The sequence below is a fragment of the Schistocerca americana genome, chromosome 4 (genome assembly GCF_021461395.2).
Source record: "Schistocerca americana isolate TAMUIC-IGC-003095 chromosome 4, iqSchAmer2.1, whole genome shotgun sequence".
Classification (NCBI taxonomy): Eukaryota; Metazoa; Arthropoda; class Insecta; order Orthoptera; family Acrididae; genus Schistocerca; species Schistocerca americana.
The window spans coordinates 738240209-738264975 of NC_060122.1; the positions used below are offsets into that span (position 1 = coordinate 738240209).

General features: G+C 42.8%; 1 protein-coding gene across 3 annotated transcripts in view; it reads right to left on the reverse strand.

The window, feature by feature from the left end:
* LOC124612947 (Na(+)/H(+) exchanger beta-like) overlaps positions 1-24767 on the reverse strand; it is a 1149910-nt gene that overhangs the window by 948443 nt on the left and 176700 nt on the right. The window contains exon 1 of one of the 3 annotated variants that reach the window (XM_047141461.1): positions 8101-8121. The exons of the other annotated variants lie outside the window; for them this stretch is intronic. The gene's annotated coding sequence lies outside the window, so the exon portion shown is untranslated. Of the gene's footprint in view, positions 1-8100; positions 8122-24767 lie in introns of those variants that run through there. 3 annotated transcript variants of the gene reach the window in all.

Below are 24767 nucleotides of genomic sequence, written 5' to 3' on the forward strand. Positions count from 1 at the left end.
GCAAGCTGATCAAATGTGAATAAGATGCTGTTTGCAGATATAAAGGAAAAGGTAAAGTTTCGCATTCTGGCCGTAGACGAGCCGAGAGGGTCCCGACCGACCGCTGTGTCATCCTCTGCTAATGGTGTCACTGAATGCGGTATAGAAGGGGATGTAGTTAGCACACCGCTCTGCCAGTCATTGTCGGGTTTCTTGATCCTGGAACCGCTAATATTGGGTCGATAGATTCCTCAGGTGTCTTCACGAGGCTGAGAGCACTTCGTACCAGTCCTTCTACCAAGGAAAAATCCAGGGAAATTCCAGGAAACGAACCCGAGTCCCCCACAGGGCAATCAAGAGCGCTGACCACTTAACTACGGAGACGGACATTTATAGAGATCCAGAGGGTGAAGATTATTTCCGTTTCGAATTTCATTTAGATCGCCCTTGTCGTGTAGTCATATTTCATTAATTGCCAGGTAAGATACTGAAGCAGTTGATCAGTTAATAAGTCAGAACACTGGAACTGAAAAATGAATTTTAGTTTCTAAATGTATTAGCCGTCGAGAAAGTGGTAAACATATAGTACCTGCAGACATATTTGACTCTTTCCTTACAGGATTAAGGGAACAGGTCGAGAACAAGTCAATGTTTTGTGCGGTCACGGTGAAAGCGTCACAAACTCTTAACAATCTCCAGTAAGTGAAAACAAAACAGCCTTATGCATCACCGGGGATTATTTTTAAATTCAGATCCCTCACCTTTCCGTAAGATTCCATTAATAATCTGCGACAACTCACATATTTTGACGTGTTGACCAAGAGGACTACATCAAAGATAATCGGGGGCAAGGGGACTACAGAGAAGTTACACTTGTTTGTCTTTCACAAGTGAATTATGATGGCTAACACAAACGCTCCGTCAGAGGCTGTATTGTGACTTTCGCAATAGTGAAGGGGATGTGACTGTAGGAATCTATACAAAAGGAATGAAGAAATGTATACGTTACTGGGTATAAGAACATCCGGACTTGCACTACAGAATTTTTGACAGCCAATTGGTGAAAACAAACTGCACAACAATGACAGGGTTACCTTTCTAATGGGGCAGTCACTATCTAGACTTCAGTGTTTACATCAAGGAAACTTATTATTGATCGAAAAACTCGAAGAGAAATGTCATTTGATCCTAAAAGAGAGGCTGTTACATTCCATATAAACTACCTATCCTTGTTAGTTAGTTCTAGTCACCGAAGTTATTTCAGGAAAGTTAGTCGTGATATGTAAATATGTCGTGGGAATTTGTAAAAATATTTTTCACTCTCAGAGCAGATTAATTTGGGCTTACATTGCTTGCTTGGGCTGCTGAGTGTTGCCTTTCACTGATTCATCGGTATGAACTTAACATGAGAAGTCAGTGAACTGCGTACACTTCTCCAGAATTTGCAAATGAAAATGTGACTGACCATTCATGTTTACCAATATTTTGGTAGTTACATGTACGACATTATACGGTGTGTTTCATTCTTGCGTGAGATACGGAAAATATCTTACGCTTGACGTCTCACGCGAAGGTCGTTGTGTAACAAGGGTGGCGCATTAGCAAGAGAGAGTAGATGTTCCCGCTTCTACATCTACATCTAAATAGACAGTCCACAAGCCACCGTACGGAGCGTATCGGAGGCTACCCTGTACCACTACTAGTCATTTCCTTTCCTGTTCTACCTGCAAACAGAGCGAGGGAAAGACGACTATCTATATGCCTCCATATGAGCCCTAATTTCTCGTATCTTATCTTCGTGGTTCTTACGCGCAATGTATGTTGGTGGCAGTACTGCAGTCATCTTTAAATGCCGGTTCTCTAAACTTTCTCAGCAGTGTTCCTAAAAAGAACGTCGCCTTCCCTTCAGGGATTCCCTTTTAAGTTCCCGAAGCACATACGTAATACTCACGTGTTATTCAGACCTATCGGTAACAAATCTAAAAGCCGGCCTCTGAATTGCTTCGATGTCTACTTTCAGCTCTACGTGGTATGGATCCCAAACTCTAGAGCAGTACTCAAGACTAGCTCGCACCAGCGTCTTATATGCGGTTTCCTTTACAGGTCAAACACTCTTTGCTAAATTTCTCCCAATAAACCGAAGTCGGCCATTCGCCTTCCCCACTACAGTACTCATATGCTCCTTCCATTTCATATGATTTGCAATGCTATGCCCAGATATTTAAACGAATTGACTGCGTCAAGCACGACACTAGTAATACTGTATCGGAACATTACAGGTATCTTCTTCCTACTCATCCTCTTTAACTTACATTTTTCCACGCTTAGGGCTAGCTGCCATTCATCGCACCAACTGGAAATTTTTTCCAAGTCGTCTTGTATCTCCCTGCACTCACTCAACATCGACACCTTACCGTGCACCGCAGCATCATCAGCAAACAACCACAGACTGCTGCCCACCCTGTCCGCCAAATCATTTATGTGTACAGAGAACAACAGCGGTCCTATCACACTTCTCTGGAGCACTCCTGACGATACCCTTGTTTCTGACGAACACTCGTCGTCAAGAACAACATATCTGTGAACTTATTCCATATGCTGTACCTCCGTTAACGGCCTGCAACGGGGCACCGTGTCAAATGCTTTCCGGAAATCTATAAATATGGAATCTGAATGTTGTCCATCATCCATAGTTCGCAGTGTATCATGCGAGAAAAGCACGGGCTGAGTTTCGCACGAGTGATGCCTTCTAAAACTATTCTGATTCGTGGACATGAGCTTCCCAGTCTCAAGGAAGTTTATTATTAAAAAAAATGGTTCAAATGGCTCTGAGCACTATGGGACTTAACTTCTAAGGTCATCAGTCCCCTAGAACTTAGAACTACTTAAAAAATGGTTCAAATGGCTCTGAGCACTATGGGACTTAACATCTATGGTCATCAGTCCCCTAGAACTTAGAACTACTTAAACCTAACTAACCTAAGGACAGCACACAACACCCAGCCATCACGAGGCAGAGAAAATCCCTGACCCCGCCGGGAATCGAACCCGGGAACCCGGGCGTGGGAAGCGAGAACGCTACCGCACGACCACGAGATGCGGGCAACTACTTAAACCTAACTAACCTAAGGACATCACACACATCCATGCCCGAGGCAGGATTCGAACCTGCGACCGTAGCGATCGCGCCTAGAACCACTCGGCCACCCCGGCCGGCAAGTTTATTATATTCAAGGATTCTGCAGCAGACAGAAGTTAGGCATATTGGTCTGTAGTTTTACGGGTCCTTCCTTCCCCTTGTTATATACTGGAATCACCTGCGCCTTTTTTCCAGTCAGTTGGGACTTTGCCCTGGGCGAGAGATTTGCGGTAAATACAAGCTAGATCAGGGGCCAGTGGCGTGGAATATTCTTTGTAAAATCGAACTGGGATTCCATCCGGACCTGGGATTCAAATCTTGGTCAAACGACGGAATGTTTGTACTGTTCTTCTCTGTGAACGATTTCTTGAAGGTGAAATTTCAAACTTTAGCTTTCATTTTGCTCTCTTCAACTGGCACTCCAGACTGGTCAACAAGGGACTGAATGAATGCATTAGATTCGCTTAGCGATTTAACGTAAGACCAGAATTTCCTCGGGTTCTCTGCCGATCTTTTGCTAAGGTGTGACGGTGGTAGGTGTTGTAAGCTCCGCGCATAGATCTTTTCACAGACGCTCGAATCTCTACTAACCTTCGATTGTCGTCATTTGTGGGTTCCCTTTCGAACCGAGAGTGCAACAGCCTCTTCTTCCTCAGCATTCCCTGAATTTCATTATTAAACCATGGGGGGTCTTTTTCATCCTTTATCTACTTACGAGGCACATAACTCTCCAGACCACGATTTACAGTCTGCAGAGACAGTTCTGTTGCGGTACGGTTAACAGGTGCCCCAAAATGTGGGATTGAAATATTGCGGCAACTGCAGACACACCGAAAGTTCAGGTACGCGGGACAGTACAATTCTTGTGGGCAAACAGACAGATTCACCGTGAGATTGTGACGGTATAGAGACTAAATGCAATATCGCGTCCACCCGCAGTGAAATGGTCACAACGATTTGACCAAGGCCACACAGATGTGGGTGATCAGATCGGCAAGTCCAAATGTTGCACCCTGCGACAGTGCCCATCTTTCCGACAATTCGACAAGGTGAAGGAAACATTTCGGGGGGGTGGGGGGTGGAGGCGGGGGGGGGGGGGTGGAATGAGATCTTCCAACGATGAGAAAGTTCACACAGCGTTTCTCGACTGTCTCAGTGACCAAGGACCGGACTTCTATCGTCGAGTAACTGAACGACTGCTACTACGTTCCGGCCGTTGTTTACAGAGACTTTGGTGACTACGTTGAGAAATAATGTCATCCGTCTGCGTTGCTACGACGTCTATTATGTGGTGTCACCGCCAGACACCACACTTGCTAGGTGGTAGCCTTTAAATCGGCCGCGGTCCTTTAGTATACGTCGGACCCGCGTGTCGCCACTATCAGTGATTGCAGACCGAGCGCCGCCACACGGCAGGTCTAGAGAGACTACCTAGCACTCGCCCCAGTTGTACAGCCGACTTTGCTAGCGATGGTTCACTGACAAATTACGCTCTCATTTGCCGAGACGATAGTTAGCATAGCCTTCAGCTACGTCATTTGCTACGACCTAGCAAGGCGCCATTATCAGTTACTATTGATATTGTAAATAATGTACAGACAAGAGCTACATTCAACATTAATGGATTAAAGTTAAGTATTCTACCAGTTACCTCCTTTTTTGCTAGTCTCATTTCCTTGTCCTGTTACAGACCTCACGCCAGCCTGCGTGCCTTTCGGCTTCCTGTCATAGTTGGTTGGCTGTCTTGCCAATCCACAACATATTACACCATTCTATGAAAGTTACTTGACTTACCGTGCCGCACTCAGCGGCCGCCTGGTTAGAGGCGCCATGTCACGGATTACACTGCTCCTCCCGCCGGAGGTTCGAGTCCTCCGTCGGGCATGGGTGTGTGTGTTGTTCTTAGCATACGTTAGTTTTAGTTTAAGTAATGTGTAAGTCTAAGGACCGATGACCTTAGCTGTTTGGTCCCTTATGAATTCACACACACGTTCGACTTGCAGTGATAACGTCAACTTACTTTTTGAAGTCCCTTCGCTGTACAACTCGAAGGTAGAGGAAAAAGATCCGGTAAAACTGTGTCCGAAAACGAATATTTTTTTAAGCAGAGGCCATCTTATGATCAGGAGACGAGCAGTCTTAGAACACGCCAGGGCAGCCGAGAGCGCTAATGCGCTGCTTCTTGGATTCGGGTACGAGCGCCGGCCCCGGATCGAATCCGCCCGGCGGATTAGCGACGAGGGCCGGTGTGGCGGCCACCCTGGACGTGATTTTTAGGCGGTTTTCCACGTCCTACTAGGTGGATGCCGGGCTGGTCCCCACATTCCACCTCAGTTACACGACTCGCAGACATCTGCAACACATTCACACTATTTAACGATTTACACTAGACGCAGACATCTGGGGTATACTAATTCCGTCCCGGGGGGTATGGGTTGGCGGCAGGAAGGGCATCCGGCCATCCCTTAAAAATTAACCATGCCAAATCCGTACTTAACACTGCTGACCCCGCGCACCATGCGGGATAAAGGCAGTAGCGAAAGAAAGAAAGACGAGCAGTGTTGGCAGTCTCGTTGTTGGGGATCATTGCTCATTTATTACTGGCTATGCTTTTTCCTGAACTTAGTGCTCTGACAGATGTTGTCAGACATTGGGCTTACAACTACCTCCTGCATCAGCCATTCCGTACGTATCGTTTCGAGGCGGTGCTGAGCAGCGGTACTGCAGAGTGCGAACAAAGCAGACAGTGAATCGGGGTCCTATTATTCCATGCCGAAAATGATAGACGCGATATTCTGGAGTGGTTTCGCCAACTATGTTCATCGTCAGGCACGCGTCACGTTCCAGACGCCGCAAATCACCAGAAAGTATGTTCAGCAGATGTGGTCTAGAGATTTCTGGACACGGTACCATTCACATTGAGAGCAAGGTAGACGTGCGCACTTTGCACGCCGGATGTGGAGGAGCAAGTGGTGCGGTGTGTAGAGGAAGATACCGGACCAAGTGCGAGAAGAACTGGAGCTGCTGAAGGCATAAACCACACCCTTTATTTGCCCACATCTGCACGAGCAGTTAGCTTATCCACTTCACTCTTATCGTGAGCTAGCTCTCAGGTCACAACAACACCCTGTAAAATCGCTGTGTTGATGACGGATTATAAGACTTGAGCGGAGAAAATCCACAGTTAGTAGCGTGCATTTTATTTATGTATGATGTAAGGTTCACACCATGTTAACTCATTGATAGGACGGAAATACAGTACACAAACTTGACGACACCATTAAAATGAAGATATAAATAGAAAACGGTAAAATTAAAACAATACAGATACAACAACACATAAAAAGCTCATCCGTCGGCGCACACCATCGCATACCGCAACTATTTCAGAAACAATATTAGTAACAACAACAACTCCAAAAAACGTAAAATTAATACGTCCTTCCAGACAAATGACACAATTGTTGTCAGTGTTTCTACCGTGACTGTACTACTTTCGTAAAAGAAAGAGCAACCCCCTTCAGTCACAATAGTGATTTTGTTTCAATACACAGCGCGTTTCGAGCCCTGGGTGCTCATCTTCAGGTACTTTGACAGTCCGCAACAATTGTTTTTCGAAATTTAGATTAATTCTGGTCCTGGTAAGTTTACACTGGTATATTACAATGTGGCACTGGTGAGTACAAATAGGAAAAATTGCTGTTTCCAGTAGTATATATATGGTTTTGAAGTATAATATGAGTAGACATGTTTATGTACATGTATACACCTTCAATTACACAGCACATTTGTAAACAGAAGTCAGAACAAGCCAAAGAATTTAAATGTAAATATGCTGCATTCGTACAAATATGCAGCTGTTGTTATTTCAAAGAAGATACAACGCTCTTGTATTATTAATTGTAAATAGATACCATTTACTAAACAAATATGTCCACTCACACTATACTTCAAAATATATGTCCACTACCGAAAATAGTAATTTATTTTTCAGTTTGCCTAAATATTGTAATTTTGTACTTCAACACTTTGTATCAACTACTGGAAACAGTAAGCTATTTTTGAGTGTATCTTAGTTTTGTAATTTTAAGTCCACAATGTGCCACTTTCTAATATACTAACGTAATCTTGCTTGGACCAGTATCAACTTAGGTTTGGAAAGTGCCAAAGCACCGGAAGATGAGCCCCCAGGCCTCGAAATGCATCGTGCACTGAAATAAAATCACGACTGTGACTAAAGGCTGTTGTTCTTTAATTTTTATTCGTTAAAAAAATTAGCACACAGCCAATGAAAGACGTTATACTAGATTTACTATTAAAAGACAAGAAAACCTGCATTTTTAACATCTCAAAAGTATCGCACCGCAAGTGTGAGTCATGTAAAGTGTTTAGATGTGTAGTTGTATAAGTAATATGTAAAATATGTGTAAGTTTGTGGGTTTTTGTAGCGACGCATCGAGGAGCAGCAGCCGTGTTGGCCCTGGTCAGTCCGCTGTACGACCTCTGTGAGTCGAGACGGGCGCGGATGAGCGGCGTGCCACTCGCGGTTAGACTGTATGATAATTTTCTGGTGACAGTTCTAGCGGCTCTTAAAGTTCTTCAAGAGTTCGGGAGCTTAGAGAAGTTCTCGACAGTTGTGGTCGTAGAGTAACTCAGAACAGCAGGACTATGAAAATTTCTACGTTGGTTCGTGGCCTTTGAAGAGTTATGCACAACCGATATTTAGAACATTAACTTTGAACAGCAACGTAGTGTGCCGGACTTCGTGGATTCTCGATCGAAGTCGCACGAGTTGCGTACCCTGCCGAGGCGGGAAAAAAGTAATTGCAGAAAATGAGGGCAGGTATGGTTGTTTCGTGGAAGTTAGTGTATGTAGAGCGAAACAGAACTGGTGTGCAGCCGTGTATTTTGAACCACAAACGCGGGCTGGAAGCGTTAGACAGGTGTCACGTGCAGTAGACAAGTGGCGGAGGCCGCCTTACCTCTCTTGTGCGGCGCCCGGCGGTGGCGGTCGTCAGCTTGGCGCACACCCACGCCGCTGTCTCCGGCAGGCTATTTTCGCTGCCTCTGGCCGACTGGAAAAGACGCAGGCGTTCTAACAGACGTTCCGTTGTTGTCGCCAGCGAGTTCGTTCCGCTCCACACCTGTTCAATCCGCACGACTCGTGCGTGTCGGTGCAAGTCTCCCTCCTCACGTGACAACTTCCCCACTCCGTACGTGACCCTTCATATGAAATACAACAGAGCAAGAGAGTAACGACTGTGGTGAGAGATAAGAGAACTAATCCAAAAACGAGCGGGTTTCACTCTTATCTACAGCTCTCCGATACGTCAGCTAGCAATATCCTGGTGTTTCTTCAAGTCCGATACCTTTCGCAATCACTTGCCACCAAAGAAGGTACCCAGGACTTGAGCTAGAGGTGAAGGAAACAACTCACTTTAGTTCTGCAGTGAATGATGATGGAGCCTGAGACTTTTTCATGACTGTGGGTACACCTGCTGCTAGTCAGTATGCATCTTGATTTGGCTGACAATGAAGCCGCTCTTACAAACTCTCTGATCTGAAAACATGAAACCTACTGCTTTGGCAGAAGCGCACACTCCCTTGCCGAGTTAAAATTCCTGCTAGATGCAACCTATTCTTTGTGACAAGTGGTCGGATTCGATAACGTGAGACTATCGATCCAGATCGTCTGTAAACAGCTGTGCAGGATGGTTTTCTTCTTTGTAAAGTTTTCAGTTATAATACAAATTGATTCGATTGATCTCGATGCGCTGCAGGTGGCAGTGTCTGAGGAAGGTCCCTTCATACAAATGGTATTCTCAAAACAATACGCTGTAGAATAAGGCCTCAGTCAGCATGAGAGGAATGTTCAAATTTGGTTTGATGAGCGCTCTGGCGAATCGTCCATGAACATCGCGCTCACCAGCGTAGCCTGTAGGACCCAAAAAGATCACAAGTCGGTATGCCTAAATGTTCTTACTTCAGAGACATGGATGACGTGGCACATTTTTAAAATCTCTGCATTCCTGATGTCTCTGACCTTTTATTGATTCAATAGCACATTCCTCGCGTAGGGATCTTCGGTATTCCTCCTGTGCCTTTTGTAGAGGCAGTGCATCGCGTAGCGAATATTTATTTCATTCACAAAGGCAAGCCCGCATCTCGTGGTCGTGCGGTAGCGTTCGCGCTTCCCACGCCCGGGTTCCCGGGTTCGATTCCCGGCGGGGCCAGGGATTTTCTCTGCCTCGTGATGGCTGGGTGTTGTGTGCTGTCCTTAGGTTAGTTAGGTTTAAGTAGTTCTAAGTTCTAGGGGACTGATGACCATAGCTGTTAAGTCCCATAGTGCTCAGAGCCATTTGAACCATTTGAACCACAAAGGCAAATGAAACTTATTCTTCGACAAACTAAATGTCTGCATAGTTATCGTAGTAGCATGTAATGCATCATTTATCCTCATTTTACATATTTCACGTCTTTTGAGAATTTTGCAGAGGTATCAAGGCTATTTACAATTTGTACAGAAACCAGATGGCAGTTATGAGTCGAGGGGCACGAAAGGGAAGCAGCGGTTGGGAATTGAGTGAGACAGGGTTGTAGCCTATCCCTGATGTTATTCAATCTGTATATTGAGCAAGCAGTAAAGGAAACAAAAGAAAAATTCGGAATAGGAATTAAAATCCATGGAGAAGAAATAAAAACTTCGACGTTCCCCGATGACATTCTAATTCTGTCAGAGACAGCAAAGGACCTGGAAGAGCAGTTGAATGGAATGGACAATGTCTTGAAAAGAGGATATAAGATGAACATCAACAAAAGCAAAACGAAGATAATGGAATGTAGTCGAGTTAACTCGGGTGATGCTGAGGGAAATAGATTAGGAAATGAGACACTTAAAGTAGTAAATGACTTTTGTTATTTGTGGAGGAAAATAACTAATGATGGTCGAAGTAGAGAGGATATAAAATATAGACTGGCAAAGGCAAGGAAAGCGTTTCTGAAGAACAGAAATTTGTTAACATCGAGTATAAATTTACGTGTCAGGAAGTCATTCCTGAAAGTATTTGTATGGAGTGTAGCCATGTATGGAAGTGAAACATGGACGATAAACAGTTTGGACAAGAAGAGAATAGAAGCTTTTGAAATGTGGTGCTACAGAAGAATGCTGAAGATTGGATGGGTAGATCACATAACTAATGAGGAGGTATTGAATAGAATCGGGGAGAAGAGAAATTTGTGGCACTACTTGACTAGAAGAAGGGATCGGTTGGTAGGACATGTTCTGAGGCATCAAGGGATCACCAATTTAGTATTGGAGGCAGCGTGGAGGGTAAAAATCGTAGAGGGAGACCAAGAGAGGAATACAGTCAGCAGATTCAGAAGGATGTAGGTTGCAATAGGTACTGGGAGATCAAGAAGCTTGCACAGGATAGAGTAGCATGGTGAGCTGCATCAAACCAGTCTTCGGACTGAAGACCACAACAACAACAACGGCAGTAAGATGTGAGGACGCGGCGGTTTTGAGTCGTTTGTCACCGATATTACTGCGTTAACACCACAACACAAGCCCCTGTGTTTGATATGGAGCCATGACTGGGAAGCACGTGCTGCTAATGAATGGTGTAGCGTTATGTTCAGCAATGAATCGCGGTTCTGCACTGCCCCAGATGACCGTAGTTAGCGAGTACGGCGGCGAGCTGGGATGAGATCCCATTCTTGCAATGGTTTGGAGAGGCGCAGCCGTGTTGCTACTGGCGTCCATGGTGTGGGAAGCCATCAGCTGTGACTTCAGGTAACAACTCCTAGTGATTGAGGGAACTCTTGACAGCACAATAGTACAGATGAGTTGCCGTGAAACGACCACCTCGACCACTTTTCTGTTTCACCGTCTTTCTCATTCGTTTGTTTCTTCTCAACTTCACTCACAGTGATCTACGTTGTGGTCGATTGGCAACAACACATGAAACATAGATGCACCACATGTTTTGGACTCACTTATGTTAGAGTTTCATTTAAAACTGAAAAGCAGCAGCCCATTTGGCATATCCTTTTCCATTTAATACAAGAATTATACTCCACTAAGAGGAATATGAAGAGGTGGATCGTGGCAATAATGATGACTGTATGTGCTGACTTTTAACTAGCTTCATACCTCAACTACATTTAACAAGGTACAGGTCTTTTTTTAAAAAAAAAAATTGTCATGACCGGGGGACCGGTGCTGTTCATTTATGACTCGTCTCCAGCCTAGCAGCTGAGCACTGCCGATGGCAGAAACTTCTTTTAGCTAGAGATCGACACTCTGCGTGTTCTGAACAGTTCCTTCATCAGATTACACGGAATGTGGCAAAATAAGAGCCTAGACTCGAGCGCAGATTTTTATTTTCCGAGTTCCTTTGATGCGAGGCTAGCTGTTGGGCTACGAAAACAGTTTGGCACGAAAACACACTATTGGTAGCACGTCACTAAGACTGATCGAAGGGAGAAGTTTTCAAGAAAAGATGAGTGGATCAGAATGTCACGGAGTTTTGACACGGCGCGTTTTTCTTGTCACGATTTTTGTGGAAGAAGCCATTGTGTCATTAGCAGGCTGAGCATCCTTGTACAGTGACTGGTGGTAAACACTTGTTTGCCGGGAAGAGGAAAGCGGGCTGTACGACTCAGCTGGAAAATTAGGAGCTCCTCTGGGGATGGAGGCGAGTGCGCTTGGAAGAATTCATCCGGAGACAGAGACAACGACGGATATACGCAGGAGTTTGTGGGAGATCCAGAGTTTGCAACAGCAGAACGACGTCTCTCGCCCTGTAATTCGGAGAGGCAGTTGTGAGAGAACTGCTCTGAATGCCTCACGCTGATAATTTACAGTGAGCCTTATTAGCGGCAGCGGCACTTTAGGACAGTCCTTGATCAGAATTTAGTCAGATCATTGCAGTTATCTAACTCCAGCAGTGTTGTGGTAGATGCATACCTTTCTCAATCTAGCTGTCAGGGCAACGGTCATTATGTCGTTTAATTGGAAGCTTGAAGATCATTTTTGAATGCCAGGTGCGCCTCAAGGACACGTTCTCAAGACTCGGAAAACAAGCAGGTTCACTTGTTGTAATCCATGCAGTGCAGCTTTTTAATAGTTACGGGGGTTGTTACTCAGATGCATTTCCCATTTGTTTTAATTGAATAAATTAATGTGTACAAAACTTGTTTCTTCTAATATCTTCAATGATCCTCATTTTTAATATTATGCACTTCTTTCCGTTAGTTAATCCATTTCTGCACAATAATCCAGCTTCGATCTTAAAGTGGTTCCAGATCTTAAATTTCTGGGTCAGTTAGCCATTTGAAAAATACGCGGGGTTTTGCAAAGCGAAACAAGACCAAACTGTAACTGGTTGTTGCCGTAGGTTATAACCATTCTCTATCATATAATAGCCACGGATCTCCAAAAATATGCTTATTTGGCAAAATAGCATAATTACTTCAGGTACAACTACATCATTTCCATTGCTAGTATTTCTTGGACTGGTCTTTTCGTCCCCGAACGCCACTGTAATACAGTATGTGATAGTTATTAAAATTGGTCCCACAAAATCGCCGAGTCTGAGTGAAATTCATAGTTTGCTCGTAATTTCTTCCAATTCCTTAAATGACATTTCCCATTGGCGCAGGCCTGTGTCAGACAATTTCAGTGTCAACACCACGTCAGACACAATGGAGGAGGGAAGGGAGGAAAGGTGTAGGCCTCTCTACGACAATTTCAGTGTGAACACCACGTCAGACACAGTCGGGGAGGAAAGGCTACTCTCTTTCATGCCTCGCACACTTGTCTTTCTGAGTTCTAAGATTTCTAAACGTCTCACGCACCCCTGAGATGACAAGATTTCTCTACGATGTAATGGTACCGTCACGTACAGGTACTGTTAGTTCCTCGGAAATTTCTTCTTCTTCTTGTACTTTCAAATGCTATAGGACACTGAAATAGAATGATGCATTCCCTGATGTGGTAAGAAAATGTTTCCGCAGCAGTCGAGAGAACTGCCAGAAAAAAATGTCTGTCTGTAACAAAGTCACGTCTTTTATCGAGGGACATTATATAGAAAACAACTTTTCTTATATACAGAATTGATTTCAGAGGCCAATTGCAGATGGAGAGTGGTACTACATATTCATTGCCTGACAAAAAAATGAAGCAGCCGGAAGTGGAGGAGGAAACGTACTGAAACATAACTGGTTGAGAGGATATGTGATGTTATTTGAGAGTTCACAAAATCGAGCCAAATTTACGAAGTATTTGACAGTATAAGCCCCACTTATCATTATGATGTTGCATCCCCCTTTGGCCTGGATGCAAGTACCTATTCGGTTGACAAGGGTGTCATAATCCGTCGTATGCTGTCTTCAGGCACGCTGGCCCCCAACTGTTGTCACTGGCCCTTGATATCCTGGATACTAGCGCTGGATACTGTAACAAACTCACGTCGTTTAACGAGAGACGCTATATAGAAAATAACTTTTCTTACATACATAATGGATTTCAGAGGCCAATTGCAGATGCAGACAGGCGGAACTACATACACATTGCCTGACGTCCGAGCTAGTCCTACACATCATGTTATATCGGGGACAGATCTGGGGATCTTGCTAGCTGCAGGGATAACTCAACTTCACGCAGACAGTTCATAGCCGAATGATGTCTGGATGAGTATTGTCCAGTTCAAAAAAGGCACCACGACCCTACTGCCGCATGAGACACACATGAGGACGCGAGATGTCCATGATGTGCCGATGTGCCGTCAGAGTTCCCTCAGTCACTGCCAATCGTGACCTTCAGGGGGCAGTCCTCTTGAAAATTTCAAAACATCGATTTTGTTTTTGCTTAAAATGTTCTCTGGGATGTCTACGCTATTGCGGTGTCCACTCGAAGATCGCCAGAAACTTCCTTATCGACTAACAATGCAATTTGTGAAAAGTGTCTCCGAAAACCACTTAGCGAAGAAAAAAATAGTCGACATCGCGGCCAATGTGGCAGCACGTAATTTCAGCGACGACTGAACAAGCATTTTGAACGTGCTAGAATTCGAGTCCGGGTCAGTCTGTTTCACCTTCAGCACAAAAGCCGAAGAAAAGCATATCGAGCGAGCAGAGTAGTGGATGATAGAAGCTGCCAAAGATGTCTGTAGAACCATCATGCCCACGAAGAAGATGGAAGGGGACTCCATTTTCGATTTTGAAGGATTGCTTTATGGTTCAGGGATCGCTCACTTGCTGACTAAAGATATGTGCACATTAACTACAAGGAATGTAACTACTCTGCTCGCTCGATATGCTTTCCTTCCAATTCTGTGCTTCAGTGTAACAGGCTGGTCCGGTCCGAAGTTCTTGCACCTTTATAATGCGTGTTAGGTCGTCGTTGAAATTACTTGCCGCCACTTTGGCAGCCGTGTCGATTGTGAGTGATTTCGGAGACACTTTCTTACAAATCGCATTGTAGCTCAATAACGAAATTTCTGGCGAACTTGAGATGGACACCACAATAAAGCAGACATCCCATGGAACATTTTAAGCAAAAACAAAATGCGTTTTCTTCGAAAACTTATTTTTCAAATTGGCGGGAAAAGTAACTTAAGAACAGTACACACGATTTTAATCACAATTCGATGCCGGCATTCTAAACTGAATTGTATCAGCGTACCTAGCCGTTTTGCGATGTCTTCAAAAGTTTATTTTCGGTGCACGCTTTAGTCTCGAAGTTTTGGGCGGAGGAAACGACTTTTTTTTCAATATCACTATTTTGTTAGAACTTTTTCAGTTAACTTATGTATGTTGATGAAAATTATATTGAAAATCATTGATACATGATTATTTTGTTACAGGTTCATTAGGAGGGCTTCGAGAATTACCGCCGATGACCAATGAATGTCATGGGGTGCTGGGGGTCCTTCCACTTGGTGCAGCGGTTACAGGGAGCGTCCTATGTGGACACAGAAATGATTTCATAACAACAGGTGTGTAAGGAATAAAATTTTATCATCAACAGTTTTAGCATTCCTTTTTATTTTACTTGAAAAAGATCACTGAAATCACCTACTTTTCGTGCATCCAAACAGGACTACACCCTTAAGTCATGCCTGATAACTCTCCAAACCGTGACGTCAGGAGTAACACCCCTGTGACTCTCCACACCTTTGGAAGAATGGGACCGCTCCCCAAATTTCCGGCCAACTCGCTGGCGGTCGTCACGTGGGACTGTGCCGAATGAAGAATGCAATGCCACACCATTCATCACCAGTCCATGCTTCTGGTCACGGCATTACTTCAAATGCAGCCTTTGGTGTTGTTGTGTTAACGACAGCCTACGCAAGGGGCTTCATTTCCTAGTTCGGCTGCTCCTAGTTCGGCTGCTACTAGGATGATACAGAACACTGCAGGGAGACAATTACTTGTTCTTGAATGGCAGATGCAGAAGTGAAGGGGTCACTACGTACTTGGTGCGCAATATGACGATCTTCCGTTCTTGTGGTCAGACGCGATCGATTGGAACCTTGACGACGTGACTGCCTGCCCTCGCATTCCCATGAAGTCTGACATCGGGCCACTGACACATCCGAATGTCCCATAAACTTGGATACTGCACGATTCGACCAGCCGCCGAAATGGAGACCCAAAATGAGGTCACTTTCAAACGCTGTCTGCTGCTGATAACGCTGTCTCGCACGATTACGCGGTATCTCCATGTTCTTCAAAGAGATCGCTCGATGTATGATGCTGTTCACGTCCTTATATATCCTGCCTGGTAACAACACTAAACACGGACAACACTAACGCATTCTGGTGGCCCTTCTACTTATCATAGAGAACTGCAACTCTAATCATTTACACACCCGTCGATGCTGTGTACGTGAACGAAATTATACTGACATCAAGGCCATGTATTCCGTGAGCTTGAGCTTTTTTTTTTCAGGCAGTATACTTCAAAATCGTGCTTACCATCCTGCAATGGAATTCAGGGACAGACTACGAAATTTGATTAGTGTAATCATTACCTTTTGGAAAGCATCTGTCCCACAAAATCTAGAAACAGAGCACGTTAAATACGAAAACAAGACGTAAAATAGAATATTGAATTGTGCAACCTCTCCAGTATTTTCGTTTCAGTCTGAAATTTAGCCCAACTTTACCTCCCACTCTATAAAAGTCTACGTATTACCAAAACTATGTCCGATGTTCCCACAAACTGTTATATAACTAATCTGAAGTGAACTGTAACTGACCTGGATGCAACTTGCCTTTATGTTAAATGCGCAACTGAAGTATAAAAAATTTCTGGTCCTGATCAAACTTTCCACTTACCTCGCGTCTTGACAATATTGTTGCAGATTTCTCGAAAGCACGACAGCCAACCGCAAGTAGGCAGCGCCAAAGCTAGATTTCCATTTCTAAATACATATTCGAATCGTTGCATGTGATAATGCATGATGACAAACAGTGGGATGGGGAGAGTAACTATTGCAATGAAATGATATCCCAAGTCAACGATTTTAGAAAGAAATACGTACTCAAAAAGCCAGAGTAAAACTTCGGCTGAAATTCACACATAACATAGATCTGAACAATAATATGCCTAACAAAGTGAACAATGATTTAAAGAGGGTACAATGTTAACAGGAAATTTCTATAAAAATCAAACAGTTTACTCAGTTAATATGTTAATGCGTAACTAAGAGAAGTGGGGTGGTCTTCCTCTCAGATCTGAGCAAATGAACAAAGTTAACTAGCTGACAACAATCATTCTAACAAAGTAGCTGCGTAGTGCTGCACTCTTAACTCAAGTTTCTTCTCTTCAAAAAATAATAAAATTATTCAAAATTTATATTCTGTTTGCTTTATTATGTATGCATCTTATTCATTCTTGATGTCCTTTACAATCAATCTTTCTTCATTTAACAGATACACTCACAAGGCCACGCAGCACTGCTAGATACGCCCGTCCCCTACCACTCTTCAACTAAGAATGTATCAGACAGCGCAGAGGCAAAGACTGTGCTACGACAAGACCAAAGGCTGTTTAACAGTAACGTAACTTGCTCTCTTTCTGACGTGCACATCGATAATATACAGAAACCAACACGCCTTACAACTGGCACGCAGTGGTATAACTCACTTGTTTATTTATTTTCTGATAATACAGTTTGTTTCTTACGCTAACGAGGATGGCGCCTGAGAGTAAAAATTATAGGTAGTAGCTGTAACGTTCCGTTCAGTTTAAGCTCTTAACTGAAAATATTTGAAAAATACTGTAGAAATCGGCGACTACTGTTAGTGACGAATACACTTGAGGCTTCAGCAATCTCTCTGCTTACAACGACACACTTTGTCGCTAACCCTCGTTACGAATAAGAGCAATAAGTAGGACGAACACTATTTTCTTTGGGCCTGGTATGATACTACAAGCGACTTGGAAACACTTTATGCGCAAAAAGATGTCAACTTGCAGTGGTACGCAACGTAACGCAATGAACGGACAAGTAACCAGAAATTTAGTAGCCTAAGCTGACGTTAACGTGAGTTTCTTCCTGCAGGATCGAGACCGCAATGAAACGTAACAATTTTTTCTTTTTCTGGCATATGTTGCTATCCAGCAACTAAGCTCGAAAAAAATTCTGCATCTCTTTGACCTGTATCTTCTTGTACGATTTTTGCCGTAAATGTTTTAAGAAATAGTATAAGTGGATTTTCATTGTGCAAAATATTTTATTTGCTCTAAACATACGATATTCGTGTAATGTATTTTGGACATGAAATGGATTTTGTGTACGCAAAAAATGATGTTGGCACGCATATGCGGGTAAAACTCAAAGGAAAATATGTATTTTATCCAAATAATTGTCACAGAACGCTACACAGTGTGTAAACACAGAATTACAACCACCTACCTACATCTGACCATAAAGCTACGAAGCCACAATCCACCGTAAGAGTATAGATACGTGATGACGAAGTTGAAAAAAATTCTGATGAGATAAAACAAATCTTTCAATACATTGAAATGGAATATTAATTTAGAAAGTGAGGAAAGGGGACGAAGGAGAATGAGGAGAACATGGCGTTGGGGGGAAAGATATGAAAGGAAAATCCGCTGGTAAAATTTTCGACAGACAACAGTTTGATCATTGGAAACAATTGTTTCAAGAAGTATGAAAGATTATTGTGTACGTTCAAGAAACCTGGAGATATTAGAAGATTTCAGTTAGGTTTTGCAGAGTATTTCACAATTCCTATTAAAAGTTCCTATCGACTGTAGAAAGGGGTTAGTAGATTAAAGTTTTTATAAGAAACTCATATACGGAAATGTACTGTTTGGATATGTGATAAGTGTTTATAATCAGATCACTTTCAAAACTTCCGCTTCAGGGTACACACATGAACTGAGAAGGGGGCGCCGTCGTCAGACTGTTGTTGTTACATTTATGACATGACATACTACTTTCGTCCGATTAAAACAACGGCTCCGACATTGGTAACTGGGAGAGGGGAATGTGATGCTCCACGAACGCACCGCACTCTCGCCTCTGAAGACGTCGTTCTTCCTGACACGAAACATCGTCCACGCCGTGGGCTCCTTGTAGTGCTCACATGTCAGAGCTCACTGACTCCGCTGCATTCCGCAGAGCGGGAGATTTGAAAGTGGAGTCACGTCTTATGTAACAGCCATTTTGGTAATAAACACACCTGTCGCTACCTGCCTTGTTTGGAAATGGGATTATTACATATTTCGTGAAGCTAAGGGTTTTCGCCTGTCCCATATACTGGTGTCTTGCACACCAAATGGATTGTAGTTTTGTTGTAATAGGCTCTCACAAGTATTTCAATAATACTACGGAAATGTCGTCTATTTTAAGTGGCTTCTTTCGTCTTAGATTTTTATGTGCACTCTTAAATTGTTCTCGCAGTATCGCATCCCCTGTATCTTATTTATTCTATTTCTCTTTCCTTTCCGTAATACTGTCTTCTAACTTCCTTCACATGTAAGCGGTACACTTTCTGAACAGGGCTTCCTTATCAATATTCTATCTTCAAAGGTTCCTCTATGATGCCTAGGAGCCCTTAACAGGAATTGTAAAACACCTTGTATAATGGTAAGAGGTATGGAAATCGGATTTTAAATTCTAAATCGTTTTGACAGGTAGACGTGGACTTTGGCCCAATTTACTAGTCTAAATTTTGGATTAAACTGAAGAAATTGCAGAAAGGTGGGAAAATAAAGAGACAGGACCTAGATAAGTAGAAGAAACCAGATGTTGTTGAGACTTTCAGAGGGGGTATGAAGCAACAAATGAGTGAAATAAGGAAAAGAATGCAATAGAAGATGAATGGTTTGCTTTGATAGATGAGACAGTGAAGACATCAGAGTAACAAGACCTAGTAGAAACCCTTTAAACATACAAGCTATTAAATTTAATCGACGAAACGTGAAAACATGAAAATACGGTAAACGAAGAAGACAAAAGGAAACAAACATGTATAAGAAATGAGACTGACACGAAGTGCAAAATGGGAAAGCAGAAATTTGTAGAAGAGAATTGCAAAGCAGTAGAACCATGGAAATATATAGGTTATGTATATAGAAAAATTAACGAAATACTGCGAGGAAAGAGAATCACCTGCATTAACATCTAGAGGTCAGACGGAAACCCAGTATTAAGCACAGAACAAACGGTATAAAGAAGGAAAGAATATCAAAAAGCCATAAATTGATTTTAGGTCGCCTTACTCAAAAAGTACCGTTATCGCTTTTGGTACAATTCATCATCAGACTACTTTCATGCTTTAACAAAAAACTTCTCTCCAATTATGTGTTTGACAAAATTGCGTATCTAGGAGGGCTAATTGAAGGAAATAAACTTGAAGACAATATTACGGAAAGGATAAAGGAAGAGCGTAAATAAGTTAAGGAGGGGGTGATACTACGAGAATAATTTAAGAAAGCATATAAAAACCTAGGTCGAAAGAAGGCACCTAATATAGATATTTCCTTAGTATTACTGAAATACTTGTGAGAACCTACTGCGACAACACAATATTGCATCTGATGTGCAATATAGTGGTATGTGAGACAGGCGAAATCCCTCAAACTTCACGAAGAATGTAAGACTCGCAATTCCAAGGAAGGCAGATAGTGATAGGTGTGACAGTTATGAATACAGCTTTTTCATATAGTATGGTTGCCAAATAGTAATACGATAAATAAGACTAAAGCGATGGTAATGGAGTGTAGCAGAATCAGTACAGGTGATGCTGACGGAAATGGATAAGGAAATGAATGTTAAAAGTATCAGATTATTTTGTTTTATTCGTATAACACAATAACTAACGATGGTGGAAGTAAAGCCCTGGTAATAGCGGAATAGCTTACCTGACAGAGAGATGTTAACACAAAAATAGATGTAAATGTTTGGAAGTTTTTCCTAATGCTATTTTTCTGCAGCGCATGTAGTCTTGTGCAGAAGAAAAACTTGGACAATGTTGCTGTTGTTGTGGTGTTCAGTCCAGAGACTGGTTTGATGCAGCTCTCCATGCTACTCTATCCAAACACTGCAAAACAGGAAGAGAAGACAAGCGTTTGAAATGCGGTGCTACTGAAGAATGCCAAAGAACAGATAGGTAGATCAGATAAGTGATGAAGAGGTATTGATGAAAATCGGGGAGAAGATGGGTTCATGGCACAACTTGAATCCATCTTCATGGCACAACTTGACTGAAAGAACGGATAATTTGATAGCTAAGAACTGTAGATGGGGATTAAGGCTTTATTAATAGTAGCCGGACAGAGTGGCCGAGCGGTTCTAGGCGCTACAGTCTGGAGCCGCGCGACCGCTACCATCGCCGGTTCGAATCCTGCCTCAGGCATGGATGTGTGTGATGTCCTTAGGTTGGATAGGTTTAAATAGTTATAAGTTCTAGGAGACTGATGACCTCAGAAGTTAAGTCTCATAGTGCTCAGAGACATTTTAACCATTTACTAATAGTAAATACAGAATTATGCGTAAGTACCATTGGGGTTTCAGAAGACAATTGCGCAAAACCTAGAAGACATGCAAAAAAATTTACGCATATCAGTGGACAGAGCATCTCGTTTAGGTTCATAATACACGCCATCGGTGTAGTTGCAGAGAGCACGACTAGGGAGCAGGCGTGTCAGAACACGGCGTGTTATGGAGCGATGCGTGCATTTTGTGTCCTTGCATTCGTCACTTGTGAGTCAGTTGCAACGGTTCATTAGCGATTTCGCACCATATATCAGGTAAAAGCTATAACAAACAAAAGAATCCACGGGTGGAACAACTAATTATTTGAGAGTGTCTGATTACATGGTGCGAAGAAAATATGCCGATCGGGATTGTCAGTAGCGAAGGTAAAGCGTGTGCTGGAATCATTTGTCAGAAGGGTGAAGATATCGATGACACACGGGAGCAGAGAACTATACATACCTCAATCGAATGTCTGGCTCGTTTGTCGCAGACGTATGCTTGTAAATCAGGAACTATACCGAGAGCAGTCGTTAGTATTACATGACCTGACTACTCATGCCATTGAGCTAGTTGGTGCTGGAGGAAGACGGTTTTTCACAGAAGTTATTAACCAGTGAAGAACAAAAATCTACGCCTCATTTGTCCAGAAAGGTGAATGGTCACAACATGCACGCTTGGGACACAGAATATCCACTGAGACCTCTGTTGATCCATTGTGGACGTGGGACAGCGGATGGTCAAATATTTAACAAAGAAATTCACCAAACAGCCGTGAAAATTAAGAAGTTAACTTTATTTTTTCTGCCAGTTTCGGCAATTCAATATGCCATCTGCTATTGCTGTCAAGTCCTCGAAGAAAGCATTTGAGAATTCATGACATCCAGAAGTAGATGGCGCCAGTATGACATTATCGATAATTTTTGAGAGGTGCATATGGAGCCTGACGAAGGCATATTGAACTGCCGAAACTGGTAGTGAAAATAAATTAACTTCTTAATTTGCACGGCTGTTTAGTGAATTTCTTTGTTAAATCCACTGAGATGTGGAACACATTGGTGATTCAGCTGCAGTTAACGTCTTTTGTTCCTTGATTTCTTCAAACGTTTACAGACCTTTCCTCGTTTCAGAGGAAACTGTGCCTGGACGTGCTACCAATATTACAGCAAGGCAGTGGGAACTCCATTTTGCAACAAATGGGTGCTCCACCAGACTGTTTCAGACGTTCACGATTGCCCCCAAACGAACTGCCTCAGTGTTAGACTGGACGAACTTCCATCATGACTCCCATCTCATTTTAGTGGCAGCCACAGTCACCTGGCTTAACTCCAAGTGATTTCTTCTTATCAGGTTATGTCGAAGATCGCATGCTCCTGCCTTCACTGCCACGTAATTTGGAAGAGCTCTAAGAAAGGTTAAATAATGTCCCAGGGATATGAAACATGACGTGTTGGGACGTTTACGGCAAAAGTTTGACTGTTGTATTGACGTTCGTCGCGTCACAGTTTGTTCCCATATTGAGCATTTGCGAAGCAAGTTAAAAACTTGGATAGATAGCGTATTCGGTGATGTGTCTTTATTTTATGTGTTGTGTGGTTTAGCTAACACTTGGTTCAAGAATCATGAAAGAATGTTGTATACAAGGAAGAGGCCTGGAGATACTGGAAGGTTTCAGATAGATTATATAATCTTAAGACAGAGATTTAGGAACCAGGTTTCAAATTGTAAGACATTTCCAGGGGCAAATATGGACACTGACCACAATCTACTGGTTATGAACTGCAGATTAAAATTAAAGAAACTGCAAAAAGGTTGGAATTTAAGGAGATGGGACCTGGATAAACTGACAGAACCAAAGGTTGTGGAGAGTTTCAGGGAGAACATTACGGAACGATTGACAAGAAGAGGGGAAAGAAATGCACTAGAAGAAGAATGGGTAGCTTTGAGAGATGGAATAGTGAAGGCAATAGAGGATCAAATAGGTAAACAGACGAGGGCTAGTAGAAATCCTTGGGTAATAGAAGAAATATTGAATTTAATTGTTGAAAGGAGAAAATATAAAAATGCAGTAAATGAAGCAGGCAAAAAGGAATACAAATGTCTCAAAAAGAGATCGACAGGGAGCGCAAAATGGCTAAGCAGGGATAACTAGAGGACAAATGTAAGAATTTAGAGGTGTATATCACTAGGGGTAAGATAGATACTGCCTACAGGAAAATGACCTTTGGACAAAAGAGAACCACTTGTACGAATATCAAGAGCTCAGATGGAAACCCAGTTCTAAGCAAAGAAGGGAAAGCAGAAAGCTGGAAGGAGTATATAGAGGGTCTATACAAGCGCGATGTACTTGAGGACAATATTATGGAAACGGAAGAGGATGTAGATGAACATGAAATGGCAGATATGATACTGAGTGAAGAGTTTGACAGAGCACTGAAACACCTGAGTCGAAACAAGGCCCAGGGAGTAACTACATTCCGTTAGAACTACTGACGGCCTTGGGAGAGCAAGCCCTAACAAAACTCTGCCATCTGGTAAGCAAGATGTATGAGACAAGCGAAATACCCTCAGACTTCAAAAAGAATATAATAATTCCAATCCCAAGGAAAGCAGGTGTTGACAGATGTGAAAATTACCGAACTATCAGTTTAATAAGTCACGGCTGCAAAATACTAACGCGAATTCTTTACAGACGAATGGAAAAACTAGTAGAAGCCGACCTCGGGGAAGATCAGTTTGGATTCCGTAGAAATGTTGGAACACGTGAGGCAATACTGACCCTACGACTTATCTTAGAAGCTAGATTAAGGAAAGGCAAACCTACGTTTATAGCATTTGTAGATTTAGAGAAAGCTTTTGACAATGTTGACTGGAATACTCTCTTTCAAATTCAGAAGGTGGCAGGGGTAAAATACAGGGAGCGAAAGGCTATTTACAATTTGTACAGAAACCAGACGGCAGTTATAAGAGTCGAGGGGCACGAAAGGGAAGCAGTGGTTGGGAAGGGAGTGAGAAAGGGCTGTAGCCTATCCCCGATGTTAAAAATGATTCAAATGGGTCTGAGTACTATGTGACATAACTTTTGAGGTCATCAGTCGCCTAGAACTTAGAACTAATTAAACCTCACTGAACTAAGGACATCACATGCATCCATGCCCGAGGCAGGATTGGAACCTGCGACCGTAGCGGTCACTCGGCTCCAGACTGCAGCGCCTAGAACCGCACGGCCACTCCGGCCGGCTATCCCCGATGTTACTCAATCTGTATATTGAGCAAGCAGGAAAGGAAAAAAAAGAAAAATTCGGAGTAGGAATTACTTTGAGGTTCACCAATGACATGGTAATTCTGTCAGAGACAGCAAAGGAGCTGGAAGAGCAGTTGAACGGAATGGACAGGGTCTTGAAAGGATGATATAAGATGAACATCAACAAAATCAAAAAGAAGATAATGGAATATAGTCGAATTAAATCGGGTGATGCTGAAGGAATTAGATTAGGAAATGAGTCACTTAAAGTAGTAAATGAATTTTGCTATTTGGGGAGCAAAATAACTGATGATGGTCGAACTAGAGAGGATATAAAATGTAGACTGGCAATGGCAAGGAAAGCATTTCTGAAGAAGAGAAATTA